Source organism: Heterocephalus glaber, unplaced genomic scaffold (assembly GCF_053883595.1).
Source record: "Heterocephalus glaber isolate CG9 unplaced genomic scaffold, H.glaber_assembly_v1.0 deba00001509, whole genome shotgun sequence".
Lineage (NCBI taxonomy): Eukaryota > Metazoa > Chordata > Mammalia > Rodentia > Bathyergidae > Heterocephalus > Heterocephalus glaber.
In genome coordinates this window covers 52,951,221-52,967,109 of record NW_028258325.1, presented here as the reverse complement: position 1 = coordinate 52,967,109, position 15,889 = coordinate 52,951,221, and the positions used below count along the sequence as shown (strand labels likewise).

At 38.9% G+C, this 15,889-nt stretch overlaps 2 pseudogenes; one reads left to right on the top strand and one right to left on the bottom strand.

Moving 5' to 3' along the window:
- The first annotated feature begins 3,804 nt into the window (after positions 1–3,804).
- On the top strand, positions 3,805–6,431 carry LOC101711410 (autophagy-related protein 13 pseudogene; annotated as a pseudogene).
- Positions 6,432–12,552: 6,121 nt separating this feature from the next.
- LOC101711788 (torsin-1A-interacting protein 2 pseudogene) lies at positions 12,553–12,974 on the bottom strand (annotated as a pseudogene).
- Between the last annotated feature and the right edge of the window lie 2,915 nt (positions 12,975–15,889).

Sequence of the window (15,889 nt, the reverse complement as noted above, 5' to 3'; positions counted from 1 at the left end):
TTAAGATTAATGTTAGAGAAGAATCACTCTTAAATCATTCTTGTTTGCACTACTCCTATTTGGATGAGAAGTTCAAGTCTCAGCTTTCCAACTTATAAATTAAAATTCTGATAACTAAATTTCCTGTTCCTTCCATTTACCACTCATTTTCTTTTTATCCATTTATGTTTAGAAGTTCATCCTTGAAACTCCACTGAAATTATTTTATTGTCATCAGTAACCTTGTTATTTCCAAACCAATGGTCATTTCTCAGGCTTCATTTCATTTCACCACTCAGTAGTATCTGATATTATTTATTAGTTGCTTCCACTTGAATGAAAAAGTTATTTTTTCTCAGGGGCTACTTCTTTCCAATTTGCTTTTCTTATCTATCCAATCTAGAAATGTGGACTTTCCCCAGTTCTTCAGTATCTACATTTGATCTTCAGGGGATCATACATAGTCTTACACATTTGAATATCATCTCTTCTGATTCTCCCCAGAACTCCAGAATACTTTATGTAGTATTTATTCTCAGGAATGTAACATATGTCAAGATTAACAAAGTAAAGATGCCTCATTTTCCTGAAAGCCTGCTAATCTGCCAGTATTTTCCCTGTGGGCACTTGGCCATACTCAAATGGTCCTCTTCTCACAGGCTGTCGACACATCCTACTGTGTGGTATTTGAACCTGGTCCTTCTTGCCAGCTGTACCATGACTATTGTAGTATGAAAACATTGCACCATAACATCTGTCAGAGCCATAGTAAGAATAAAAATGGATTCCACATAAATACGAGATGTGATCGAAAAATATGGTGAATGTCAAAAAAAATTTTTTTTCAAAAACTGTATTACAGTATAAGGTACATTGCCATTAATCTTCCTGAACTACTCTCCCTCACTTCAGACACATGTGTCCCATCATTTTTCACCTTCACCAAGAATGTGCCAAGGAAGGGTAGCATTTTCAAAATTACCTGGACTGCTGACCTTTTGGGACAAAACTGGGCCATTTATAACCCTGATTGGAGAACCAAGGTGTGCTTGTCCCCCTTCCCTGTGATTCAGACTTCCTGTGTCTCTTGCCAACCTTCCTTCACTCAGCAGTTTTTCAAATCCCACTACCCAGCAGAAAGGATGGAAAGAAGTGCCATTTATCTTAAGAATGGATCCACTGAGACACTCCAGGGTGAGCTGGCTTCTTTCTTCTCTACATCTCCACACAGGTAGGTTTCCAGTCTCACCGAGTGAATTCTGCCAGAATGAAAATTAACTCTCTCTAACCATATAAACATTTATCAGTCTATTTTTATATAGTATATAAATTTATATTTATAGTGGTGCTTCATCTCTCCAGTGTGCAGCCCCAGAGTAGGACCTCTGCTTCTGTATACAAGTGTCATGGTATTTTCCCTAGCTATCATAGCTATCATCATCTGGATCCTGTACTGTTTTATTACTTTTGACAATAATTACTGCCCAAGAGATAATTACATTTCTAATGAAATAATGAGATATGGTCCAATCTGTAATACATACTGAATTTTTAATAAAAAAAAATCTCCGTTAAAAATAGAATTCTATTTCTCTCCAGGAAATAGCCACTCCTAAACTCATACTGTTTGCAAAAGCTGTCAGAGAAGGAGACTATTCACTAAATTTGTATAAATTTATCAGTGTGTTTAAAACTGCAAAGCGTCATCACTTGGACATTTCCTTGAAGGTATCCTTGTAGAAATATAAGCCATCTAAACACTTTTGAAAATTACTAACTCTGTAAATAAGCGTGCTTTCCTGAGTAAGTGCTGATTATGTTTTTCATTCTAAATTTTCAATCTGAGTTTTGAGAATACATATTTTTAGATGTTTCAGCTAACATACCAAGCTGTATTGAAGCATGTAAGGTTAGATGCCACTCATGCTGCATAACTAAACTAGAAATATCTGTTGAAAAGCATTTCTTAAACTTGCACTTGAAAGGTATTATCATTTTAAACCATAGTCCAGAAACAAAATCCTTTGAAGATTTATCTTTCTGTGTGGCTGTTGTTAGTGACTCTGAGATGCTCTCATTTCTATCACAAAAGAACCAAAAATGGCTTTTAGTGGAAAAGTAGTGTTATTGAAGAGTTAGCAATTTACAGTTATTGAAAATACATAAAAACAAAATGAAAAGAAAAAGAAAAAAAAAGAAAATACATAAAAACTAGAGTTTCATCTTTGTGAACTATTTTAAAAGACCTATAAAACAAAATGAGTTGAAAATAGGCACATTTTTCTTTTCTGACCTAAAATTTAATTTGCCCTTCAAGTGTTTTAAAAACTGTTCTATGTCAATAAAATTTGCTGGTGTGTAAATAATGCACTTGCCTTGAGAAATATGCCGGGCTTGACCTACCAAGTACATAAGCTACTGGTCTTATTCACAATTTATGCAAAGTTACGTAAAGCTGTTACACTAATCTCTAATTTTCCATAGCTGTATTACAAATATATTGATTAAAAAATTCCTGATCATACATCTGTTGTTTTTACATACTATTCCAGAGTGAAATCTATGTCTGCATGTACCATACAAAAGGTTCCCAGGCAGCCAGGGATTTAGCTCAGTGGTGCCACCGCCTGCCTCAAAAAGTTCCCAGGATATAATGTTATATGAAAAAAGGAGGCTGATTTAATTATTTTTTGAAAAAATATGTTAACTATGATATGATAACAATTAATACATATATTCCAAGTGAAACTTGACAACATATATTTTATATATGCTTTTATAAGGTGTATTTATATATGCTTATATTGTTCAAATTCAAAGGCAAGTTTACTTTTATTTTTCACAAAATATAAATACAGATATAGTATATAAAATAAGTATTTAAACAGTTACTTTTACAATTAAAAATAGGGATATCACCATATGGAACCTATAATTTTTAGAATAATTAAAAATTTTATGATAATATAATATCTCCTTTTTATATCAAAGTGATAAGTTTGTAACCTTATGGAGATGTGCTCCATTTGCTAAGCAAATTTGGGAGTTTTCTCAGAATTCTTGGCAATAAAATTAAAATCCACTACTTACAGATTCACATTTCAAGTTACATTAACTACAAATGAAGCAGACTAAAATAATGATTATATACTCAAATCTATCTAAAAAAATTTCACTGAGTCACACTTAATGAAGAGCAAAGCAGGGTCGATTAGAACCATTGTTAAGATCATTAGAAAGGACTCAGTATGATGACTCTGTGGCACTCTGTGAATTTACTTACCATGAAAAATCTGTTCTCTAAAATCTATTCTCTAAAATCTATTCCTAAAATAGTCATTTCCAAGAAGTTAGTACCCTTACCAAACAAGTAGTTTGTGCCTCGCTTGTAATATGCTGAAGAGGCTTTCATAGAGTATTTAATTTAATCCATGGTCTCATGTATCTAACAAAGTCAAGACTATTTTACAAATTCCAGGCAATGCATCATAGTGATGGAGATCAATTGATCTATTTATGGATACATGCCTAGGAAGAGGTAGCACCAGACCAGGAATTTAGTACAAGTGCCATTTCTGATTTTATTATCCTCAATATTTTCACTATTTTGTCTCATTTTTTATAGCAAGTAAATCTTGTCATTTAATAGATTGAGTTAGATTAAACATAATATCTATGCATCTGAATAAATGAAAACTTTAAAATTTCTAAATGTAGAAATTGAAATTTGTACTTTTTGAAAATAAAAATTAAATCCTTGTCTTCATTTTATAGTTAGTATCAAATAAATTATCCTCAAAAAAACACTAACGATGGCCGCGCCAGGGAGCGACAGGCTGCTGAGTTAAGGCAGGAGTGATCACTTGACTGAAGAGAGGAGCCCTGAAGAAGACAAGACGTGAGTGCGACAACTTGCTCAGTCCTGAGAGCAAAACGCCTGGAGACTGCGAGCCAGGAGCCTCCTGAGGCCTGAGGTGTCTGTCTTCGATTCGCTATCACTGCAGCCCGGGGAAGCAGAACCTCAGCCAGGAGGCCCCGCAGGCCAGCCCCGGGCCCCGGCCTCCGTAATGAGAGCTCCTCGCTGCTCTCTGTGCCACAGCTTCGCAGTAGAACGACCCGTGGATACCTGCGATCGGTTCTCATTAATAAATCTCTGGATTCCTATAGGCAATGGAAACTGATCTCAATTCCCAGGACAGAAAGGACCTGGACAAGTTCATTAAATTTTTTGCCCTCAAGACTGTCGAAGTGATTGTCCAGGCTCGACTTGGTGAAAAGATTTCAACTCGTTCATCTTCATCCCCAACGGGTTCAGACTGGTTTAACTTAGTGATCAAAGATATCCCCGAGGTCACCCATGAAGCAAAGAAGGCACTGGCAGGGCAGCTGCCTGCCATTGGGCGGTCCATGTGTGTGGAAATCTCGCTCAAAACCTCAGAGGGAGATTCCATGGAACTGGAGATTTGGTGTCTTGAAATGAATGAAAAGTGTGATAAAGAAATCAAAGTTTCCTACACCGTGTACAACAGACTATCCCTGTTGCTCAAGTCCCTTCTTGGTATCACAAGGGTGACACTGGCCTACAGGCTCTCCAGAAAGCAGGGGCATGAATATATAATACTGTACAGGATATACTTTGGGGAAGTTCAGCTGAATGGCTTAGGAGAAGGCTTTCAGACAGTTCGAGTTGGGATAGTGGGCACCCCTGTGGGCACCATCACTCTTTCTTGTGCTTACAGAATCAACTTGGCATTCATGTCCACCAGGCAATTTGAGAGGACCCCTCCTATCATGGGGATCATTATCGATCATTTTGTGGACCGCCCCTACCCCAGCTCTTCTCCCAGACACCCCTGCATCTACAGGATCGCTGGTGAGGATGCTGGCGGAGTGTACCTGTCGGTGGAAGAGTCTCAGGAAGTGTGCACCACTTCGTTCTCCACCTCCCCGCCATCACAGCTGATGGTTCCTGGGAAGGGGGGGGGTGCCCGTCGCCCCCAGCCAGCCAACCCATGGTGCTCAGGCTGACCAAGAGAGATTGGCGACCCACACCCTTCGGATGGGCCCCACCGCACCGCCACACCTTCCAGCAGTGAGGGCACCGAAACCGTCTCCAACAGCAGTGAGGGCCGGGCCTCTCCCATGATGTCTTGGAGACCGTCTTTGAAAGTGGGGGCTTTTGTCAACAAGCCCATCAACCAGGTGAATCTGACGAGCTTGGACATACCCTTTGCCATGTTTGCTCCCCAAAACTTGGAGCTGGAGGATACCGACCCTATGGTGAACCCCCCAGACTCCCCAGAAGCTGTGTCTCCTCTCCACGGCAGCCTGCACTCCGAGGGCTCCAGCGAGGGCAGCAGCAGCAACCCCCACGATGACTTCGTCATGATCGACTTCAAACCAGCTTTTTCTAAAGACGACATCCTTCCGATGGACCTGGGGACCTTTTACCGTGAGTTTCAGAACCTACCCCCCACCCCAGCTAAGCAGCCTCTCCATGGACATTGGAGCCCAGTCCATGGCAGAAGACTTGGACTCCCTACCCGAAAAACTGGCTGTGCATGAAAAGAACGTTTGAAAATTCGATGCCTTTGTCGAAACCCTGCAGTAAAAGTAGCCTCCAGTACCAGCAGCAACCCCTTTCTGTGGTCCCAGGGGCTGGAGCTGCTCCCATCCCTCTCGCCACTCCTAGCCAGGTGGACGGCAGGACGATTCTCTGGGGTGACCCAGAAGCCCCTCCCTTCCACCTCGTGGAGACCCCGTAACTGTAGCTGGGAGGACCCCCGCTGGCCTTGGAGAAGGAAGACCCTTTGTAACAAGGGCCTCCGCAGGGCCATCTGTGCACCCCACCCGTCACTGACTGCGTTACAAAGGGTATTGACCACTTCTGCCTCCTGCCTGTCTGTCCTGGCCATCGACCACTTGACATTCCCGCGGGTGGCTGAGGTGGTGCAGGCAGAAAGAGGAACCAGACAGTGCCGGGAGGAAGAGGATGCCCCAGTCAGATGCCCCAGCTCCAGCCTGGGCGGGGGAGCCTAGCCAGCCGCCACCCTCTGCCTGAGGCTTGCATGAAAAGGCTTGTCCCCACTGTCCTCTGCTGCCCTGATTATGGCCTCTAAGGCCCCCAGCCTTTCTCCAGGATCCCATCCATGAAGAGGCCAGGGAAGTTGAGCCCTGACCTCGACCTCGAGCTGGGCCGGGAGGAGCAAAGCGACGTCAAGGCTGGTCCCAGCTCTCAGCCCCATGTGACAGAGCCCTAGACCAACTCCCAAAGTGCTCACCCGGGCCAGGACCCATCTGTCTAGTTGGCACAGTTCCTCCTCCTCCAGCCTCCTTGGGAAGCAACTGAACTGTACTTTAAAATGTATTCAGAGATTTCCAATAAAGGTTTTTCTGTACTTTAAAAATAAATAAATAAAAATAAATAAAATAAATTATCCTCAGATAGGTAATTTACCTGCTAATATGGTAGTTATGGACTTTCATAAAGTAGAATTTGAACTCATATCTCAACAGTTTCAGGTATGAATCTCAGTTAGAATCAATTTATGTTGCTCACAATGTCTTAGAATCAAATATTTACCAAAATTGCAATATAAACCCTTAGCTGGGCTGTGGATTTAGCTCAGCAGTGCAGCGCCCTCCTGGCAAGTCTGAGGCCCTGAGTTCAATTTCCAGTACAAAAAAAAAAAGTCAATATAAAGTCTTAAATAAATAGTAGTAAAATGAAAGCCAGAGAAGACAGAAATTCCTAGCAACTTGAGAATTTTATTAACAAAAGTTTATCTTAATGTCTATGTTCATAAGTGGTTGGTATTCAGGTTGTAACTCATGACTTTGGTAATAAGTTAAAAAAATCTTTTGGTCGTAATCCAAGTTGTTCCTATGCCAGGCCAGTTGTAATTCCAAGGTCCACTGTGTCTTTCAACATGATTTTCATATCTTAGGAATCACAAGAAAGCATTTAGATGGTCAATATGATACAACATTGAAACTTAAGATGATCATGTTAGAATCATCATCCTTTTAACAAACCCAGATTTCTGTACCTTGTAGTTCTCAAGTTATTATCAAAAGATGTTGTGCAACATGTTTGAAATTTAAATTTTTGTTTTCAAGACAAATTAAGACAATAATATTAGAAAATATATTCAAAAGTAAAAGTCTACTAATTTCATCAGATTATTTTTGCCGCCATGTATAAATCTGCACTGACACATTCTAAAATTCAATGCAATGATAAAAGTATATGACTTTTATTTTCATATGTTAGTGTTTGACAACATGAATAATCTCATTTTGGGCAAATTCCTTTAGGTAGATATTTTGTAGGGTTTTTTTCTCACTTAGATATTTTATACACCTGGAATACTACCTGGGCTATATGGGACAAACACTCAGCATCTATTAATTATAAAAGTTATCAATAATCATATGTACATAAATGAATAAAATTTTCCATTTGCACTGGTAAATTGTAATTAAAATAAATTTAATTCATTGATATATTTAGGCTTTAATTTAAATATTTAAGTAACTTATTTTTCATAAAATAGTATAGCTATTTTTATTTCATTTAATTATCTTATTGGTTAATATGTAATAATATAACAAAAATAGTTTGTTAGAATCAAATGCACTGTATGGGAAAGTTATTTTGAAGTAGTTCAAAAGAAGAAATTAGTTAAAAAAATAAAATATTGCAGAATGCACTCTGAACGATATATGCTCACCACTAAAAGCTCATCCAAGTGGATGTAGATAGTGATGCTAACTCTTTAATATACTCAGTGCTTGCCAACATAGGGGTAGGTATGCTATAAATACTTTTCTAAAAACAGATTGACTTAAGATTTTTGTTATTTTATTGTATTGTTAATCATATTAGTTGTAGGCCACCACTCACTAGGAGGTGTAGGACAGAAAATGCAGGTCCTTGAGCACTAGGCCCTTTAATCTTATCCAGTGAAGGAGAGGGGTGACTGGCCACAGGACACCATAAAGTATTCAGATGTTTCCTGTGGGATGCATGTGGGTGGAATGAGAGTGCTCAAAGAGCTGGTGGGCTGAATCTGGATATGACTCTAACCTAGTTACTGTGAGTTCTATGGGAAAATTTATAAGGGACTCCCAGTTAACCATGAGGGGATAAGTTTTTCTGGAAGAACTTCTTTATTCAATCTTAAGTGACATTTATGTGTGAACCAATTGAATATCAGTACCTTTTATTTATTTATATTTTAGAGGACTATGATTGATCCAGGACCTTCACAATGAACTACATCTCCAGACATTTTTTTTTTTTTTTTCATTTTGAGACAGAGTTTGGCTAAATAATTAAGTTGCACAGGCTGGACTTGAACTTGTGATCCTTCAGCCTCAGCCTCCACATGCATTGGGTGATTTGTTACTTTTGTAATCTTTTTTCATTCCACACTCTATTTACTATCATGTTCCCTAGCACTGAAATTTCTATTTCATTTCATCATATTCTTCAGTATCCAGCCCACTGCAGCAAATATGTGTAAAATGAATTAATGTTGAAGCTTTTATTTTTACAAATCTCATTCTCTTTTTTTATTATCTATCAGTCTCTGCATTTCCAAAGCAAGTTTTGTTTTAAAAGCTATTCCAGGATATTCACATCTTCAGAAAGCTTTTCTGGCAAACAATTTCTGTTACACTGCCACACTTGCATCAAATATTCACAATTATTAGCACATATTCTAGATGTGATATTGCAATTAGTTTACAATACACATCTGTTCACATATACATAAAATATTTAAATAAAATTTAACATCGCAATATATTTTAGAATCATTGTTTCTTTTTTTTTCTTTTCTTTTCTTTTTTTTTTTTTTTGGTACCAGGGATTGAACTCAGGACCTTCTGCTTGTGAAGCAGGCAGTAGAACCACTGAGCTAAATCCCTGGCCCTAGAATCATCATAAATTTAAACTCAGGAATGTACAGAAATCACTTGAAACAAAAACATGAGCTTTAAATAAGATATTCCTTTTAATTTAATCAATATATTTAGAGGAAAATATTAAAATAAAATGTTGGAAACTATAATTTATATCAAAGTATAGATTGAATCTGAGCTCTAAATAGGAATAGATTTTTACAAGGTGAGTGTTTATAAGAACAACCACTTAATTATCTTTGTGATTATAAGAGGAATTTCCATAAAATCTTTGTAATGTAAAAATATTCAGTAAGAAAATCAGTCAACAGAACAATTCCACCATACAAAACTGCTCAGTAAGTGGCACAGGATTTCCTAGCTAAATATTTTGGGTATTTTTCCATGAGGTTTTAAATAATATAAGATCTAGTATTATATATAAATGAAAATATATCAAATGTAACATCATACCTTAGACATCAAAACATCTAGGAAAAAAATGAAAATAATTTCTAGGTAATATAAGTTTATTAATGGCCTCAAAAATGAATTCCGAATTTTTTTCCCATCCTTGATATTTTGTACCTTTATGGAAAAGTTATCTACTTGAGACAGAACATAGAAGAGCCATTTTCTTAAATAAAAGATAGAATTGAAGGACCACAAAAGCAAAGTTTATAATGAAAGAATATGTGGACTATAAGGAATATATACTGTACTTTAAAATGATGATACATCAGAGTTATTTCTGAAATCACTCTATGAATAAGGTAAATTATTGAAGAAAAAACACCCAACAATATTTAAACAAGATATCTACTTAAATATCCACACAAAAATTTTCCATGAAGATAAGGAGCAACAAGCAGAACAAATCAGCTCTGTTGGGATCTAGAATCCAGATATTGGAAAATAATAACCTGGGGAAGAAAAGAAGGAGAGAGTTGGAGTCTTGGGACCCAGGAAGTATCTGATAGGAAAGTTGTAGACTTCAGAATAATTGAAGATAAAGAACAAAATACAGAAAAAGAAGGGACAATCTACATATTCTCCCAGGGTCCTGGCCTATGGCTTGCAAGAAAGAAGAGCTGAATTTACAAGAGGCACAGTGAAAGTGGAGATCTGTAGAGGCCTTCAAGGAGAAACACAGGGATGGAATGGACATGGATTCAGTGACCTGCAGCAATTGGTAAGTAACTCCAACCCAACTGCTTGTCTTATTCGCTGAAGTGAGTGCTTCAATGCCATAGTAGGAAAGAGCGAACTGAGCCCAGGACTCTGAGCATCCACTTGTTGGCTTATTTAAATACTCCCAGATTTATACTCCCATAGGAATTGGGAGGGTCAGCCAAAGGATGAGTCTGTGGTCAGGGAACCCATAGTCAGGCCAGCAAAATATACCTAGGCTAAATACTCCTGGCTAGAGGCCAAGTTTGCCCTGAATTTCCATAAGAATTAAAGTCCCACAGTCAGCTCTCCCACCCTAATCCTGCATTCATGGTGGGCCTGGGCTCTGACTGCCTTCATTTTCTACCAGCCAGAGCAAAGACATGTCTTGAATTGGATACTACTCCAAAACTGTACCCTGGAAGATGACTACACATTGGGCATCACAAATAAATGTGGGGTTTTTTAATTGTTTTTTTTTTTTACTTTTATATTCAACTTTTTTAAGTGTGGAAGTTGGTTTTCTTCTTGTTGTTTAGTTGGTTGGTTTTGTTCCTTTTTTCTCTTCTTTCCTTCCTTCCTTCCTTTGTGCTTCACAAGTATCTCAGGGCTTGGTTAACCTTCCTTTGTCCCCTGCCTTGCTTCTAATCTCTTTTTTTCTATTTTTCCTCTTATTTAATTTTTCTTCTCTTAAGTATCTCTAATTTTCACTTTCTATATAATTCTTTTTTCTCTTGCTTTTTCTTTTATCTTCTCTTTCTTGCCAGTTTTTTTTGTGTTAACTTTATTTAATTTCATAGCTGTCCTTTTGCTCCCCAATAAAATACCTTGTGCCACTTTTCTCTCCTTCCTCTTATATGATAAGAAGTATTTTCTCTTGCAATCTTTTTTTTTTTTTTAGCAGTCCACAGTTCATTCAGCAATAACAGGAGAGAATCACCATCATGACAGGCATAAGGCAGATAACAGGGGTGAATTTCTGGGGTACATTCTTTATACAGAAAAACAAATAACTTTTAGGTTTTACAACATGTGGCAAGTATGATTTGTTGAATTAGCAATAACATTCATTCTTTACTGCTTCCTTCCTGAAAGAATTCTAATTTTACCAGCAGAGGCAATGTGCCTTACCTGGGGAATGCCAATTCCATTCCCCTTTGGCAGATTTTCCCACACTCCTTCAATGGTAACTTCTAATGAGAAGAATTCTTCTAAGGACTTTTGGGAAAAGTTTTATTCCCAAATAAAGGCCAGAATTGAAAGGAGAAAGCCCTCTGCTCCCTACTTCTAGCCTTCGATTGGTGCTGAAATGTCTGGTGCAACAAACCATACAGCACTCATTGAGGAAATAGCCATGAGGACAAAAAGCAAGCATAAGGATCCCAACAGGGGAGGACAGAAAGAACATGGGTCTTCGATAACCTCTTTGAGCTGCCACACAAGCACTAGATTTCTCAGCATCCTAGGTGGATTTTAAAAATTGTTCAGTGGCTTCTGAGAGATTTTAAACAGCTTTTTCAAAGTTACCCAAATGTAATACTGGTTTCGGGAGTTTCATAAATAAGAGACCAGAATGTGGCCACTGTCTAGCAAGACCTTCTTAGTTTTAAGAAAAATGCTTCCACAATACTGTTCAGAATATATATTGAATCTTGGTAATTCTTTTTTTTTTTTTTCCTAAATCTCATTATACAGGTCCTTTCTCATTTCTAGGACAGGACATTTCAAGTTTAGTCACCACAAAGACAGGATAGTTTTTGGTTACGTAGAACCAAGTAAGTGTAAACAGGCAACATTTTTGCATCTTTTTGTATAACCTATGTTAAGTGTTGCCTTACAGATATGACTTCTCTGATAGTGACCAGTTATTAATATTTTGACAACCACTCTAAAGATGAGACAAACAAAATCAATGAGGAATAAACAATTGCATATGAATAAATTGTATATATATACATATACACACATATTTATTAATGAAAAGAGGATTTAAAATAAGAGTTTCTTATTAAAATTTATTTGAATAATCTAGAAACCAACTACAGTGAGTATGCTTTCCCACAGAAGTTATTGTTAGAAATACAATTATGGGGTACACAGTACAAGGCCTTCCCTTTAGGACTATCTTGTCATATATCAATAACTAAGCTCTGGAACTTCTTAGGAAAGACAAGCTAGTTCTAAAACATCATTTATAGGGATTATGGATTTGTCTGGTTCTAGATGAACAGTCCCTCTGGAATACTGACTAAATTCATGCTGAACAAAATAAGTGTAGACCCCAGAAGCAGACTCAACAATTTAAGGAGTTCCCCAAAATAGTGATCATCCAGATCAGATTTAGAAATAAAGGCTGGGGGCATAGCTCTTTGGTAAAGCACTTATCTACTAGAGCAGGTATGGGGCCCCAGTACCACAAACAAAAAAGAAAAAAGAATAAAAAGAGAAATTACGTTATTTTTCCATCTTCTTTAGGCTTCTAGCACAAAACTCTCTAGAATTTCCATGATTTTGACCATTATAGAAGTTACTTGTTTTGGCCAAGTTTTTTGTTTAAGGTTTTGTCTGTTCTGGTCAAGATTAACTGTAATGCAGGGTTAAAACCAGCTACTCTGGAGTCATGTATCTTTTTTGAAGCAGCAAGGGACCCAGAAGAAAGGGACGGCAAGCTTTTTCAAAGGTCCACCTGGTGAGATTTTGGGGGAAAGTGGGAAAGACCAAGGAAGAACAAGGCTTCTGTTAGCAGGATTATCAGGATAACATTCAGGACAATAATCAGCTCTATTAATACAGTCTAAAAAGACTTGGTAACATTAATTTTCAACAAGTTCAGTTTGGTACAACCAGTGGCCTAGTTCTAAACTACTAAGAAACCACTGTTGTCCACAATCAGGACAATATAAATTATCTGAAAACATCTGGATTTAGAAAGACAACACAGAGAGCAGTGTAACACCAAGAGACAAAAATGACAGAAAGATGCCCAAATAACCAGCCCTATTAGAGGTTTGGTTTAGCAACTTCTCAGTTCAACAAACATTATTTGAAGAGGGTTAACTTTGGCTTGCACCTCAGTGTAATTCTTCAAGATTTTTTTTTTTTTCTTAGAAGGGAAGGGGTTTATTTGGCTTACAGTTCGTAGAGGTTCAGTCCATAGTCAGCTATGGCAAACAGGCCTCACAAAGGAGAAACAACACGGTGCCCACACAGTAGCAAAGGCAACAAGGGAGTTTAACAGCATCTTTCTGACCATTTTATGCCATCCAGACTACCAGGATTAGGGTGGTGCCAAACTAATCACTCATATGTAGTGGTTTAGTAATCACACTCCCTTAATCCCAGCATTACACATTCTAGAGTCAACTACCTCTGAAAAAGAAAGTCCCACTTTATCCACATGAAGCTTTGGGGGGGGACATCCAAACTCAACCATAACATTCTGCCCCTGGCCCCCCAAAGACTCATGCCTATCCCTTTATTCAAAAGGCATTTAGTCCATCTCTAAGGGTTGCCAAAATCCTAACAGTTTCAGCATTGCTGAAAAGTCCAAGTCCCAAGTCTCCTCTGAGAATTAAGGCAAACTCTTAGCTGCAAGCCCCTGTACAAATGAAAGGAAAGTCAAACACTTCCAACATTCAATGGCACAAGATAGACATTTCTATTCCCAAAGGTACAAATAAGGGGATACAAAGGAATGGGAACAAAACAAGTCCAAAATCCAGCAGGGCAAAAATAAAATCTCACAGTTTCACTTCTAGCATCCCTGGCAATCTGTGGCAAGTTGTGAACTCCAAAGGGCTTGGGTGGCTCTGCCCCTATGGCACTTTTGGTGGTTGTAGCTCCCATGGCTTCTCTCTGGAGCTGGCTATGCTCCCTCTTTACAGTTTTCGTCAGATGATCCATGCTCCTGGCTTCTCCAAACTTCTAGGTCTTCACTATACCTTTGGCTTCATGCACTGCCTTCTCAGGGACACACTGCCTGGCCTCCCAGGCCTTCTTCTGAAATCTGGGTGGAAGCCTTCCTGACCCCACAACTCTTCCATTCTCCATGTACCTAAAACCAGCGCCGTGTGGATGAAACCAAGGTCTACTGCCCGCTGGAGCAGTAGCCAGGTTTCCTTCTCTCTTGGCTCTAGGGGTCAAGTGCCTATGAACCAAATCCCGAGGAATAACTTCCTCAGGCCCCCGTAATTTTGGAACAATTTCTCTAGGCTACCATCATTCTGGAACATGGTGCTCTGGGGCTTTCTTCTCAAAGCAAAATCTTTCACCTTTACAACTCTGAGACTGCAAAGAATGGAGTCCTGTTGCTTCCTGTGATGCCCTCAGGCCATCTTTTCTATTCTCCTGTTCCTTTTCAGCAGTCAAGATCTCTTCTGCTCTATCTTTGCAGTCCATAGATTTACTGCAGCTTCTTTTGTGGCCAGACTCAAAATGTTTTAAATCATTCTGCGGGCTTTTTGCTCTTGATTCTTAACATAGATCTGGCTAAAAGCCCCTAACAATATTCCACTGCCTTCAAATTTCTTCTGCAAGATTAATTAGTCCACTGCCCCTAATCTCAGTCTCAGGCAAAGTCTCTGGACACTCACAAAATGCAGACAAACTTTCTGCCAAGCCATAACACACATCATCTGGAGTCCAACAACCAGTGCAGTCCTTCTTCCTAGCAGAAACCTTCCTAGCCTGGTCTTTACAAGATTTCTGGTCTTCTGAGCTCTGACCAGAATCTCCCATACACAACAGCCTAAGGCCTTCCAGCTCTACTTCTGTGTACCCAGCATATCCAAACTTTCTTTTTTTTTTTAAACTCTTCTCCTTCCCACAAGCCAGTTCCAAAATCTCTTGAGCCACCTGGCCAGGCAATGTGACAGCAACAACCCCACTTCTCTGGTACCAAATTTCTGTGTTAGTTATTTTCCTCTCATTGCTGAGACAAAATACCTGACACCCAAAGTGAGAGGGGAAGGGGGTTATTTGGATTACAGTTTGTAGAAGTTTCAGTCCATAATTGGCTGGCTCCAAGGCAGGGATGACAAACAGGCATGACAGAGGAGAAACAACATGGTGCCCACAGAGTAGCAAAGGCAATAAGAGGTCTTCAAGATTTTGATGTCTATCTTTCACTCAATTACAAGTCTCTGAACTTGGGGACCAATCCAGTCTATAATGTTATCAGTTACTTACTAGCAGCACAGATTTCAGAATAGCTCCTCCAAAACTCAGCTTCTCAAGAAAAGATAGGGCTCTAGTCTAAGTAAGTTATACTTTTTCCTTGCGCTTTATCAGCTGGTGATGGTGTCACACAGAGGACCTTGGCTTACTCTACTTTGTTGATAAGGTTATTACATTTGGTGATATAGAGAAGCTGAGAGGTCCAATAAGTCCTTTCCTGGTGCTGGTACTCTTGCCGATGTAATACACATAACCAAGTCTTAAGGCCTTGGTACTTTACAGCGATGTAGGGGGCTCAGGAAACCCTGGCAGTCCTCTTGAATGTGGATCCAATGCAGTCTGTCTTAGGAGAACCTTCATCTGGACCCAGTCACAGAGAAGTAGCTGAAGTTGAGTTGACTGAAGGATCTGGGAATGCATCACATACCTTGTTTTCTGTTTGTGCCTTTGGGAGGTGGGGGTGGGGAGGGATTGGTTCTGAAAGACAAATTATAGTGGGGTTTTAAGTCGTAAAACGGGGGAGGGGGGGTGTGCACCTATCCCTCTTGAAATCTTTTATACCTTGTATCTAGATGCCTCCTCAAAGTCTTATGCATTCATAGGTGGAGTTTTTCAGAGGTGACAGAATGCAGGGTGTGTGAATGTGGATTAAGTGTGT